The sequence below is a fragment of the Leucopleurus acutus genome, assembly GCF_964270905.1.
Source record: "Leucopleurus acutus genome assembly, chromosome: 14".
Taxonomy (NCBI): domain Eukaryota; kingdom Metazoa; phylum Chordata; class Mammalia; order Artiodactyla; family Delphinidae; genus Leucopleurus; species Leucopleurus acutus.
The window spans coordinates 38,384,164-38,395,498 of NC_139156.1; the positions used below are offsets into that span (position 1 = coordinate 38,384,164).

The 11,335-nt window shown below is 41.3% G+C and overlaps 1 protein-coding gene across 7 annotated transcripts in view; it reads left to right on the plus strand.

The window, feature by feature from the left end:
* Positions 1 to 11,335, plus strand: part of SGMS1 (sphingomyelin synthase 1) — a 289,370-nt gene that overhangs the window by 86,179 nt on the left and 191,856 nt on the right. For all 7 annotated transcript variants that reach the window (XM_082854352.1, XM_082854351.1, XM_082854344.1 and 4 more), the window contains one exon: positions 4,894 to 4,982. The gene's annotated coding sequence lies outside the window, so the exon portion shown is untranslated. The remainder of the gene's footprint in view (positions 1 to 4,893; positions 4,983 to 11,335) is intronic.

An 11,335-nucleotide genomic window follows, 5' to 3' on the forward strand; every position in this document is an offset into this window, starting at 1 on the left:
ACAAATATTCCAGATTCTTCCCTGTGAGAAGTCCTTTTAATCTTTGACCTAATACATTTTTTTGTTTGTTTCTTTTCTTTTTTTTTTTGGCTGCACCCCAGAGCATGCAGGATCTCAGTTGCCTGACCAGGGATCAAATCCTTGCTCCTGCAGTGGAAGCGCAGGGTCTTAACCGCTGGACTGCCAGGGAATTCCAATTTTTGTTTGTTTCTAGTAAGAACATCCTTTTCCATTTCCCCCACTACTTTTAAATACCTTTTGCTTGAGCCATGTGTATATTCCTGGATTCTTGAAATTGCTGGTCCCCTGTCTTGATGAAATATTTTGTTCTTTTATGAGCGTCACAGTTGATATTAGTTTATGAGTGACTTTACGGCATCCTCTTCTAAAGAATTCTGATGAGTTTCTCACATCTTACTCTTACCCTTTTAATGCTGTCACAGGGTCATCATCTGTTGCCATTCTGGGCCTTTCCCTGGAAACACCAGTTATACTGTCAGTTTTTCAGTTAAATATGTTAAGTACTGTTTATAGAAAGCCTTTAAGCTCTTTGGCCCCACCCCTCACTGGCTGTGTGGCATGCGGGAGGCTGTTGACCCTCTCTGTCCCCTTGCTCATCTGCAGGGTAGACTGTTAACAGCTCCTACCTACAGAGGTGGTGTGAGCACTCAATGAGATAGTGTGTGCTAAGTGCCCCTAGTGCTTAGCATATGTAAGCGCTCAGTAAACATTGTTATCATTGTAAAGGTTAGCACAGGTGCAGTGAGGATACTAAGGTCGAGGCACTAACCCAGCTTTGAATGGTGATCGTGACATATTTCCCAGAGGTTGTCAAGCCTCAGTGATTTAGTCAAGAGAAGAAAGGGAGGAAGGGGTCTTTCATGAAGGGGAAACGGCTCTTGGGTTTTCATTCACGGGACATAGCATGTTGGGGGGGGGGTGACGGGGAAAGCTGAGCAGGGAGCAGATCGCAGAGGTCTTTCTTTGGGAAGCCCAGGGGCTCTGACTCTATTCCTGAGAAAGGGGAACCACTTGATGAGAGCGCTGGACACATGCTGACTTGAGGAAACAGAGCTCAGCAGGGTCCACACAGAGACGCTGAGACCTGAGAAGACTGATGTAAGAGTCCCCCGAGGATGGGGAGTCCTGCACGGTGAGGCAGGCAAATGGACAGATAAACACTGTGTTTACATCAGACGCTCGCCTTTCAGTTCTAGGGGGCCTGGAGTAAAACCGAAGAGAGGTGTAACTTCCATGCACCGATTCCTTTAGAGAAGATGAATTAGATGGGCGGCAGTGTGCGTGTCCAATATGGAGAAAGTCTGCTCAAGAAGTAGAAAGGGGTCGTCCCCCATTCTGCCTGGTGCGCCGTGTGGAAAGCTGCATGTGTGCACGCGCCCGTGGCTCAGATCCACCGGCATGTGCAGGGAAAGGCCTAATCTGCATTTTCCTGTGATGGCAAACTCCTCTTTTCTCACAGCATGTGAGAAGAAAATACTGTTCTTGTTTGCCAGTTTCCTTTTGATTAACTTTGTATCTGGGGTTGCAGGTTTTCTTTTGGACTACTTTTTCTCTGATTATTTTCTCACCAGTGGTTAGAAGTGGAAATGGAAATATGCCAGAAAATGATTTATATGAAAAGGAGTCTTCTCCTCACCCCTAAGTACATGCACATAAACAAGAAAAATAAAGAATAGCAACTAACTTTGGATTCTTTGGCTAGACTATAGTGTTTTATTTTGCCATTTGGAGGAAGAGTTATGGAAATAAAGGGAAATATATGTCAGAGTGATAGCCAGCTGGCTATCTGAAGTGAGTATCAGCTTTCCGGAAGGAACAGAGACACTTTCTTGTCATTTTATTTAGAATTGCCTGACTGCTAGAGAGCGTTTTTCTTGCCACAGTGCTGCAGTAAAAGTAAACACATAACGTTTCTAAGAAACAGATTGTTAGTTTCTTTGAAATGTTTAAATAAAGAGCATTTGTTACATGCTCCAAGTATTTGATTCTTAACTCTTCCCAATAGAGCAGCTCTGTGTCCCACAAGCATCACTTAGTGTTGAAGGCACCAAGAGAAATAGAGAGGTAACTGGTACTGGACTTGGCCCTCCTTCAGTAAACTAGAAAACTGGACAGTACATGAGCCAGTTACTGTCAGTCATGGGAAAACAGGCAGCCAGGACGTTGATCCTTGAGAGAAGAGAGTCTCATGAGGTGAGACCCACATTTGCCCTAGTTTTCTGCTGGAGCGTATTCCCTGTTCCCTGCATTCCCTTCCTGGGGTACCAGGAGGGGGAGCCTGTTACAGCACGGTGGGTCTCCAGAGTTCAGGGCTGCTGGAGAGGCTGGAATTAGTATGGCAGGCTACTGGGGAGGAGGGAACTATGAGAGGGGAACCCAGAAGCTGAGATGTGTATCCATACAGGGTGAGACCTAGCAGAGAGCAGCTGTTCCCAGGCAGGGAAGAGAATGGCTATAGCAAGGTTCAAGCAGTATGGAGAGAAATGGAGAGTTCTGGGCTAGCCAGGGTGGAGAGACCTTGCTGAGCACCTTAACCATTCCGAGACACCGGAAAGACCATGCCTTATGATTAAGGGTCATGCATTAGGACCAAGGACGTATCTCAAATAGACCTATCTTAACCAATTATAAAACCAAGCCTGACGGAATTGAGAGGATCTGCCAGTGATTTAGTTGCCATCAGAACCAAACTGAACACCTCCCAGTTGTCAACCTTATAACAGAAAAACATGCAAAGAAGCAGGAAAATGTGACTCATTCAAAATGAAAAGTAATCAGTGGAACTAGACAATGCCTTTCAAACAGGGTTATCCTAGATCTTGGTCTGTATAACACCATTCTCCACTGAAAGGACCCAGGGCGTTTAGAGAAATGTCTGCATCTAGGGCAGAGACAGAGTAAGTACAAGATGAGCCTAGAACTTTTTTTTTAATGTCAGAAAGTAAGGAAATAAAAGTAGAAAAATAAAAAAAAATGATGGGGGCATGTCACAAAGGTAAAGGAGCCAGTTTAAAGGGTCGCCCACTGGCTAAATCTGAGACAGTTTGAGCACCAAAATTATTAAGTACAGTGATAAATTATAAATTGTTGAAAAAGTAGGACTTCATATATCCTTACTGATCATAAATTGACAAATAGATGAACAAATAGTGGAGACTGCTGAGTCCTGGATGGTAATGTGGAGGGAATGCTGGAGTTGGAACCATGAGCATGTTGTAGCCATGGTAGTAAAGTTCAGATCAGGCAAGGGTCACCAGTGGATGCTAAATCTAGGGGGACATTTTGATGAGGGACAAGATATTTGCATGGTCTTAAAGTGTCTCCCCACAGATTACTTATTAGATGTAAGGGAAAAAATAATAATTTTTCTTGGGAGAAATTGGACAGCACCTTGGCTGGGTGATCAAAATTTATATCGCCAGGGAGGGGCACATAGACTTCACATGCCTTCATCTATGACACCAGGAGAAGAAAACTCTGTAGTTTTCTGCCTGATAATGCATAGGCTGAATTGAATCATGAGGAAATGTCAGACAAGTCAAAATGGTAATGTTTTATTAATATAAAAAAAGGGGAGGACTATATTCTTCTAAAGTGTCAGTGTCAGTGTCATAAAAGATAAAAAAGAGCTGTGTGTCGCAGATTAATGGCAGCTAAATATAATACCTTACCCTGGACTGGATCCTGAATTGGAGGAAAAAGAAATGCTATAAAACGCATTATTGGGTTAATTGAATATGGCGGTCAATTAAAGTATTGTATCGATATTAAATTTACTAAGATCAATAACAACATTATGGTTTTGTAAGAATATCCCTATTCTTAGGAAATAAATTCTGAAGCTTTTAGAGCCATGATGTATGAAACTTATCTCCACGTGGCTCAGAAACAGAAAAATGTTAAGTGAGGAACTTCCCTGGCGGTCCAGTGGTTAAGACTCCGACCTTCCACGGCAGGGGCCACGGGTTCGATCCCTGGTCAGGGACCTAGGATAATGCATGGCGCGCGGCCAAAAGAAAAGCTTAAAAAACAAATGTTGAGTGAATGTGTGTGTCTGTAGAGAGAGAGTGAATGATTAAGTATGTACGTTAAATGTTATTAGCAGGTGAACACGGATAAAGAGTACATGGCAGTCTTTGTACTATTATTATTCTACAACTTTTCTCTAAACTTGAAATTATTTCCAAAAAAGAGAGAGAGAGAGAGAAATAAAGCCCAGCAACTATAACTATGACTTAAAGAGAAAAGGAGGGTATGTGGAAAAGATACATGTGTTTCTTAACTAACTTGGTATGGATTTTCTACCCTCTGTGTTGTCTCTGGTAAATAAACGTTTAATCCTATGGCAGTGTCTTTGTCATTCGGGAGGCAAAGCCGTTTCTATATCTGTTGCTTAAGACACTATATCTAGTGGAAGAAGAAATAATAATACTGCTTTTCAAATTGAAACCATTATATCATTTGGTGCCGTGGAAGAGTTTGGAATAAGGAGTCATAGACGTGGTTCGAATTCCTCCTCTGATACTTGCTGGCTGAATGATCACTGGAAAGTTCCCTAACCTTTGGGAAATTTGGCTGCTGCATTTTAAGATAATACTTGCCTAGTCTCAATATCTTACAGCTCAGATGAGAAAATGCATGTGAAATCTCTTTGTAAATAATGATGAATTCTTCTACAAACATTAAATTACTATTAATAGTTTCAGTTAAAGAAGAAAATTGGCTTAGACCAAGGTAGAGACTTTCCTTAATTCAGGTGGCTTTTTTTCCTTTTAAATGTCAAGATTGATTATACAAGAGAGTTTCTTTCCGCTTGGACCCTCAGTTCCTTCTGGTTGCCTCCTTTCTAATTTCCTGCCTTTATTATTCCAGGCAAAGCTGCAGTGACCGAAGGAGTTGTGGATTTTCTGAATTTCAAGAACAGTGAAGTAGGAGATAGCAGAGAGTGTATAAAAGAACACGTAAGTCAAACTCAGTGTTTCATCCATTCTCAAACATCTTATGGATCTGAAGTTCCTCAGGATCTCTCCTGCTTTGTTCTGAGATTGTGCGTGAGGCGCTGAAGGATGGAGGGATCTTTGAGGTCTTCAGCTTGCCCAAGGTCAAAATCAGCCAAGGAAAGGCCAATGTGGTTTGGGGAAGGAAGGGGAAAGGATTGAAGAGGCCAGCTTCCTCATTGGAAGAGGAAGGCAACACAGGCCAGGGTGGGAGAAATATGTAAAACAAAGGGCACAGGAAACAGTCTGCCTGAGTCACTGGAAATGACAGAAAAGGGCCCTGCCAGATCTGAAGTTACATAAACCAGGGAGGAAGGCTCCAGGGAGGCCTGGGGGAGTCATTTCCTTTACTCTGGAACTGCTTTTGATTGAGACTCCTTATCTGGGAAGATTACAGTTGTTAGGTCTTCCCCTTCTCTGGAGTTGAAGAGTCTAGGCCAGTGCTTGTCAGAGAATCAATCTGAGATGAGATGAAGAGCTTGTCCTAGAACATAAACCTGGAAACTTCTTCACTGAGAAAGTCTTGCTACCAAAAGTAAAATTCAGCTGAATTCAACAGTGTTCTTAGTGTTGATAGTTGATTTCCATTCTGGAACATAATTACTATGCCCATGTATATATCCAAACAATATATTGCCTAGTTTTACTTGTTTTTAGGCTTGATAAGAATGGTATATTGCATGTAATACTCTGCAGCTTTCATTTTTTTTCGCTCAGTTGAACTAAGATTCACTTGTTACATTAATGGTACTAAATTAATTTTTATTGTTAAATAAAATTCTATTCTGAAAATCTATCATAGTATCTATGATAGTTTCTTAGTTTATCTGTTGCTCCATTTCCTTCCAACATGTGGTATTTTGTTGCCGTTCTAGTGAGTATAAAATAGTATATCATGTGGTCTTAATTTACATTTTCCTAATTAATGGTGAGATTGAGCATCTTTTTTTTTAAGTGTCCTTTGGAGAACAGAGTTTATGACTGTAATGAAACTTTCAGTCTTTTCTTGCATGGCTAGTGCAGTTTTGTTTGTTTCTGTTTTTTTTTTTTTTTGGTTTTCGTTTTTGAAATGCAGTCTAACAGTCTCTCTTTTAACTATGTTGCAATTTCATTGCTAACCTTCATTCTCTTTGATTGAAGTTTTTGTTGATTTGTGTTCTCATTCAGTATTTTTTCTCTGTTCATTTGGAAATTATGCATTTTCTTTCTATTCTTCTAATGATTACCCTGAAAGTACACTGTGTACACTTAATAGTTTTAAAGTTAATCAGTAGTTAAGGTCCTCTTATCCCCTTCCAGAATAATACAAAACTCATAGGACACCTAATGAAGACTGTGTTATTCTGTACTTATGTGTTCTTTTCAGTCAGTTCTGTTATATGTTTCACCATACAAATTAGACAATTGTTACTAGAGATAGTATTTGTTTCACTTTATCTCTGTGTTTACTATATCTTGCTTCTCTTCCCTTCTTCTATCCTTTGCCTTTTCTCTGGTGAGATTTGCCTTCTTTAGAATTTTCTTTCCTTAAAATATTTTGGTGGTAACTTCTCTCAGTTTTGATTTATGTTAGAATGTCTTTATTTCACTCTCAGAGTTCTTACCTGACAGTTATTTTTCTCCCAGCATTGTGAGTGTATAATATACCATTCCACTGTCTTATGGCTTTCAGTTTTGCTGTTAAATCTGTTAATCTTTCATTTGCCATTCTTTAGTAGATGATTTGGCTTACTTATTTGTTGTTGGATTACTGCAGTTTCACTACAACATGTTTATGTACAGCTTCCTGTTTATATTTGTTGTGATTTATGTATCTGTGAGTTCGCATCATTCATCAGCTCTGAAAATTTCTCAGCTATTAATGCTTTGAATACTGTCTCTCCTACATTTTCTCTATTGTCTCCTTCTGGTTTTGATTAAATAGATGTTAGGACTTCTCTTTATTCTTCATGTCTTTTAATTCATATTGGATACCTTCTTCCTTGTCTTTCTCTGCTTCATTTGGGTAATTTCTTAAGATTTAGCTTTCAGTCCAGTAATTCTCTCTTCAGCTGTGTTGAATCTTTTATTTAACCCATCCACTGAGTTTTTAATTTCAGTGATTATATTTCTTCATTTCTAAAGGTTCTTCTGCTGCTGCAAACCTGTGTGAATATTTTTTGATGGTGTCTTTTTGCTTACTCATTTTCTTTTTACTCCATCTTTCATCTCTTTAAACAGCACCAAACTGAGCTATTTCATATTCTGTATTTGATAATGCCAGTATCTGAAATCTTTGGTGATCTAAATCTGTTTCTGTGGCTTGTTTCCTAGTGTGCGTGGTGAATTTTAATTATGTATTTGTTTGATAATTATATCTTATTTGATATAAATTTTTTTGGCTTTTTTGATAATTATATCTTGGAATCTTGAGATCTTACGTCTTGAAATTTGTGTTTGTAATAGGAGCCAGGAGGATGCTACAGGACCAGGACCACTTTTGTTCCCTTTGGAATTCCTGGTTTCAGGTTGGGCTTTCCCCACCTGGCTGAAAGCTAAAGGTCTAGATGCCCTGTTCATTTCATTGCTGGTATTTGTAGTTGTCTCCAGGGTGACTGCTGCTCTCTTCTTTGATTAGGTTTCAGTGCACTGTTCTTACCATAACCTCTTGGGATTTGTTTCTCTACCTGGAGCTACCCAATGTGTTAGAAAGTATTTTTTTTTTTTTTTTTTTTTCGGTACGCAGGCCTCTCATTGCTGTGGCCTCTCCCGCTGTGGAGCACAGGCTCTGGACGCGCATGCTCAGCGGCCATTGCCCACAGGCCTAGCCATTCCGCGGCGTGTGGCTTCCTCCCGGACCGGGGCACGAACCGGCATCCCCTGCATCAGCAGACGGACTCTTAATCACTGCGCCACCAGGGAAGCCCTATCAATTTTCTTAAATCCTTTAAACTTTACATGGTAAATGACTTTATTTCACCAAGGGACTGGAAAATAATGAAATACTGATCTCTTTGAAAGCCAGGTAAACCACATCTGTATTCATATCACATACTCTATCCTTCCACTTTTGCCTGGGTTCTTTTTCTAGTTGATCCATTGAATATTTACTTCTTGGAAGTTGGAAGAAGACAGTATTCACTACTTTTAGAATAACTCATAAGAACAGAGTTCTACTCTATTTTCTGTTAAAGTGTCATTTTTCTTTCTGTCTGGTATCTTAGATAATGTGGATCTCTGCCTGCAGATGGAGAGTAGAGAAAATAGATGTTTGCTGTTGTGAATAAGGGACATCATCTCTGTAAACTCCATGACCTTACATTCTATATCCCCTTAATGGACATAGAAAGCAGCTTGAAGTTTTTGGTCTAAAAAATGTTAACTTGCCTTGTGCTTTGGCACATGAAAAAAAAATTATTTCAAAATAGATGTCAACTGAGAATGCTGATTTAATAGTTTTTTAGTCATTCTGCAGCAGAAACATCACCTGTAGGCAATCATACCTTTTCAGAGGCTACACAGATTTGACAGGGGTGTGTGGATTAGGATTTTGTGAAGACAGTGATAATGTTAGGAATGTTTCTAATCTGCAAAATCTTTGTAGGTTACAGGTTGGATTTTTGTAATACTAGTGGAATCCTAGAAAAAGCAGGCAGTGAAAACATTCCCAGGGAATGCTGAGCTCTGTGACTAGAGATTCTTTGAGGGACTGCCTTCTGTTGGACCCATACTTTCACTTGGAAGATATAAATACCAGATAATTCTGTGGCTTTTCCTCCCTTGGATAACAAATTCTAATGAGTGGTTACTTACTCTGTGTCCTCATATGCTTGGGTTATTGGCTGGCAGTTCAGGTACTACTGCTGGTTTGGCTTAGTTAGCTGAGCAGTCTAGAAACTTCAGCTGGAGAGCTGGGAAAGAGATGAAGTAGAACTGGAGAAGTTTACTAGGTAAGGCCAGTGGTTCCTGAGGAGGCCCTGCCTGGCCTTCTAGGCTGGAGAGCCATCATTCACAGGTGCACACTGCATGGGTCTGATTACCACCACCCCCAGTTCTGTGGCCTGGGCCAGGCAGTTCATTTGGTAGAGCAAGAACTGGTCCTTTGAGCCTCCCAGTTTTCCTCTTTTAACTGTAAATATGTATGATTTGGGTCATTAGCTTGATTTGAACACAGTTCACCTGAGTGCAGTTTCTTTCCTGCTGCAAAATTGTGGCTCTGGTCGTATCAAAAGGGTGCAGAGGGACAGCCCAAGAACGTGGTCTTTCAGGTGTCCTTTTCAGTTAGGCCGTCAAAACTGGGGCTTGGCAGACGTTGTCGAGACGAGTGACCATAAATCTGAGTTTGGTCACCAGGCCCCGTCACGTGATCCAGAGCTGTGTTTTGTTTCACACGCTCCCTGGGTCTCATGAGCTATGGTCCTGATCATGCTCCTCTAGATGAAGAACAGTTACCTCTCTCAGGCTCGGCACTGGAATACTTGGCCATTTGTAACATTTTCCTCCTTTCTCACGTGACGTCATAAATTTGTGTATTTCTAAAGAAGGTTTTGAAAAGTAAGATTGTTTTAAAAACCTTCTCCTCCAACCTGCCTTCCCTGTTGCTCACCAAGTTCACATCTGAATGCTTGTTGTCACGCCCTTTGTCTGATGCCTGCAAACATGCTCACAAAATTAATTTTTATTTGCCTTTGTCTCAGTCCGGGTGTTCGGGGTGGGAAGCACGGCATAGAGGGAGCCGTATGAGGTTCATCGGTAGCCGGAACACCTGGCTTCAAGTTGAATGTCTGCTTACAAGCTGTTCGGCTTTGGTTAATCACTGAGCTTTTCTGTGTTTTAGTTTTCCCACCTAATCTATTCATATGCTGGAGCAATTGGTTCTCAAATGTTTTGGTGTAAGGACCCTTTATACTCTTAAAAATGATCGAGGGACCCAAAGAGCTTTGCTTGTATGAGTTGTAGCTAGCATTCTGTGGCAGGCAGAGAAATAGCCCCCAAAGATGTCTATATTCCTAATCCCCAGAACAGATGCATATGTTACTTTACATGGCAAAAGAGACTGTATGTGTGATCATTAAGGATCTCGAGGTGAGGAGATTATCCTAGATTATCCAAGTGGACTCAAGTGTAATCAAATGAGTCCTTTTGAGGGAGGCAGTGATCTCCGAGAGACAGCAGTGAGAGGTGGCTTGAAGCGAGGTCTTAGTTCCCGGCCCAGGAATTGAACCTGGGTAGCCTGGATGAAAAGCAGAATCCTAGCTGCTGGTCCACCAGGGGCTAGAGGCTAGAAGCAAAATTCTCCTGGCCCCTTACCCCATTGAAAAATGCATTTCTCAAGGAGGCAAAAACTGTAAAAACAGGTAAAAAGTTTATTATTAGAGACATAGCACAACAACAAGTGGGACAGCACGCAGAGAAGCAAGTTTGTTTAGTTAAGACAGAAGCAAGGCAGAGATGCACACCCGGAGAGAAAGGGTGTGGGCGTCCTTCCTAATGAGGGGTAGTGCAGTTAAGAGGCGGTTAAGTCACTTATATAGGTCAGTTCTTCCGGGTCTTTGTTTACCTTTGGCCAATTATCTGGTTTCTTTTTCCACCTGACCCACCCTAGCCTCCCCAACATGCGTGCACAATTTTTTTCCAAGATGGATTCCAGCCCAGAGGCTTGTGGGGGGCCTTGGCATCACATATTATGGGGTGGTGCCCCTTCCTTTTTGACCCCCGAAGAGCCTTTCTGAGCAGGTACAGTGTCTCCTTGGCCCCAAGGATGGGAAATATGTGACCTGTTGATCCTTTACGCAAACAGGGGTTAGACCCTCTCTGTCCCTGCCATGACTGTTACCTTAAAGCAGGGGTCCCCAGCCCCCCCCCCCCACCCCGGGCCGCACAGCAGGAGGTGAGCCGCGGGGCGAGAGATGCTTCATCTGCTGCTCCGCCTTCCTCCCCATCGTGGCCTCCAGAAGCTGGAAAAGGCAAGGGACACATTCTCCCCTGCTTCAGGAGGAACTCAGCCCTGCTAATGTCTTCATTTTAGCCCTGGAAGGCCCGGTTTTAGACTTCTGACCTCCAGAACTATAATTTGTGTCATTTTAAGCTACCTATTTGTAGTGATTTGTTATAGCAGCAATAGGAAACTAATGCAAATATTTTGTTAGAAATTAAAAGTGAGAAATTTTAAAAATATTAATTTATTTTAAAATAATAAACGATCACAGGTTAGCATAAATTACTTTTTTTGGGGGAAAATAACTATTTTCCAACTATTAGTGAGAAGACTACCACTGCTATACATTTTTATAAATCTCTTTTAATGTCTGGCTTCATAGAAAGTACCTGAATTCTCG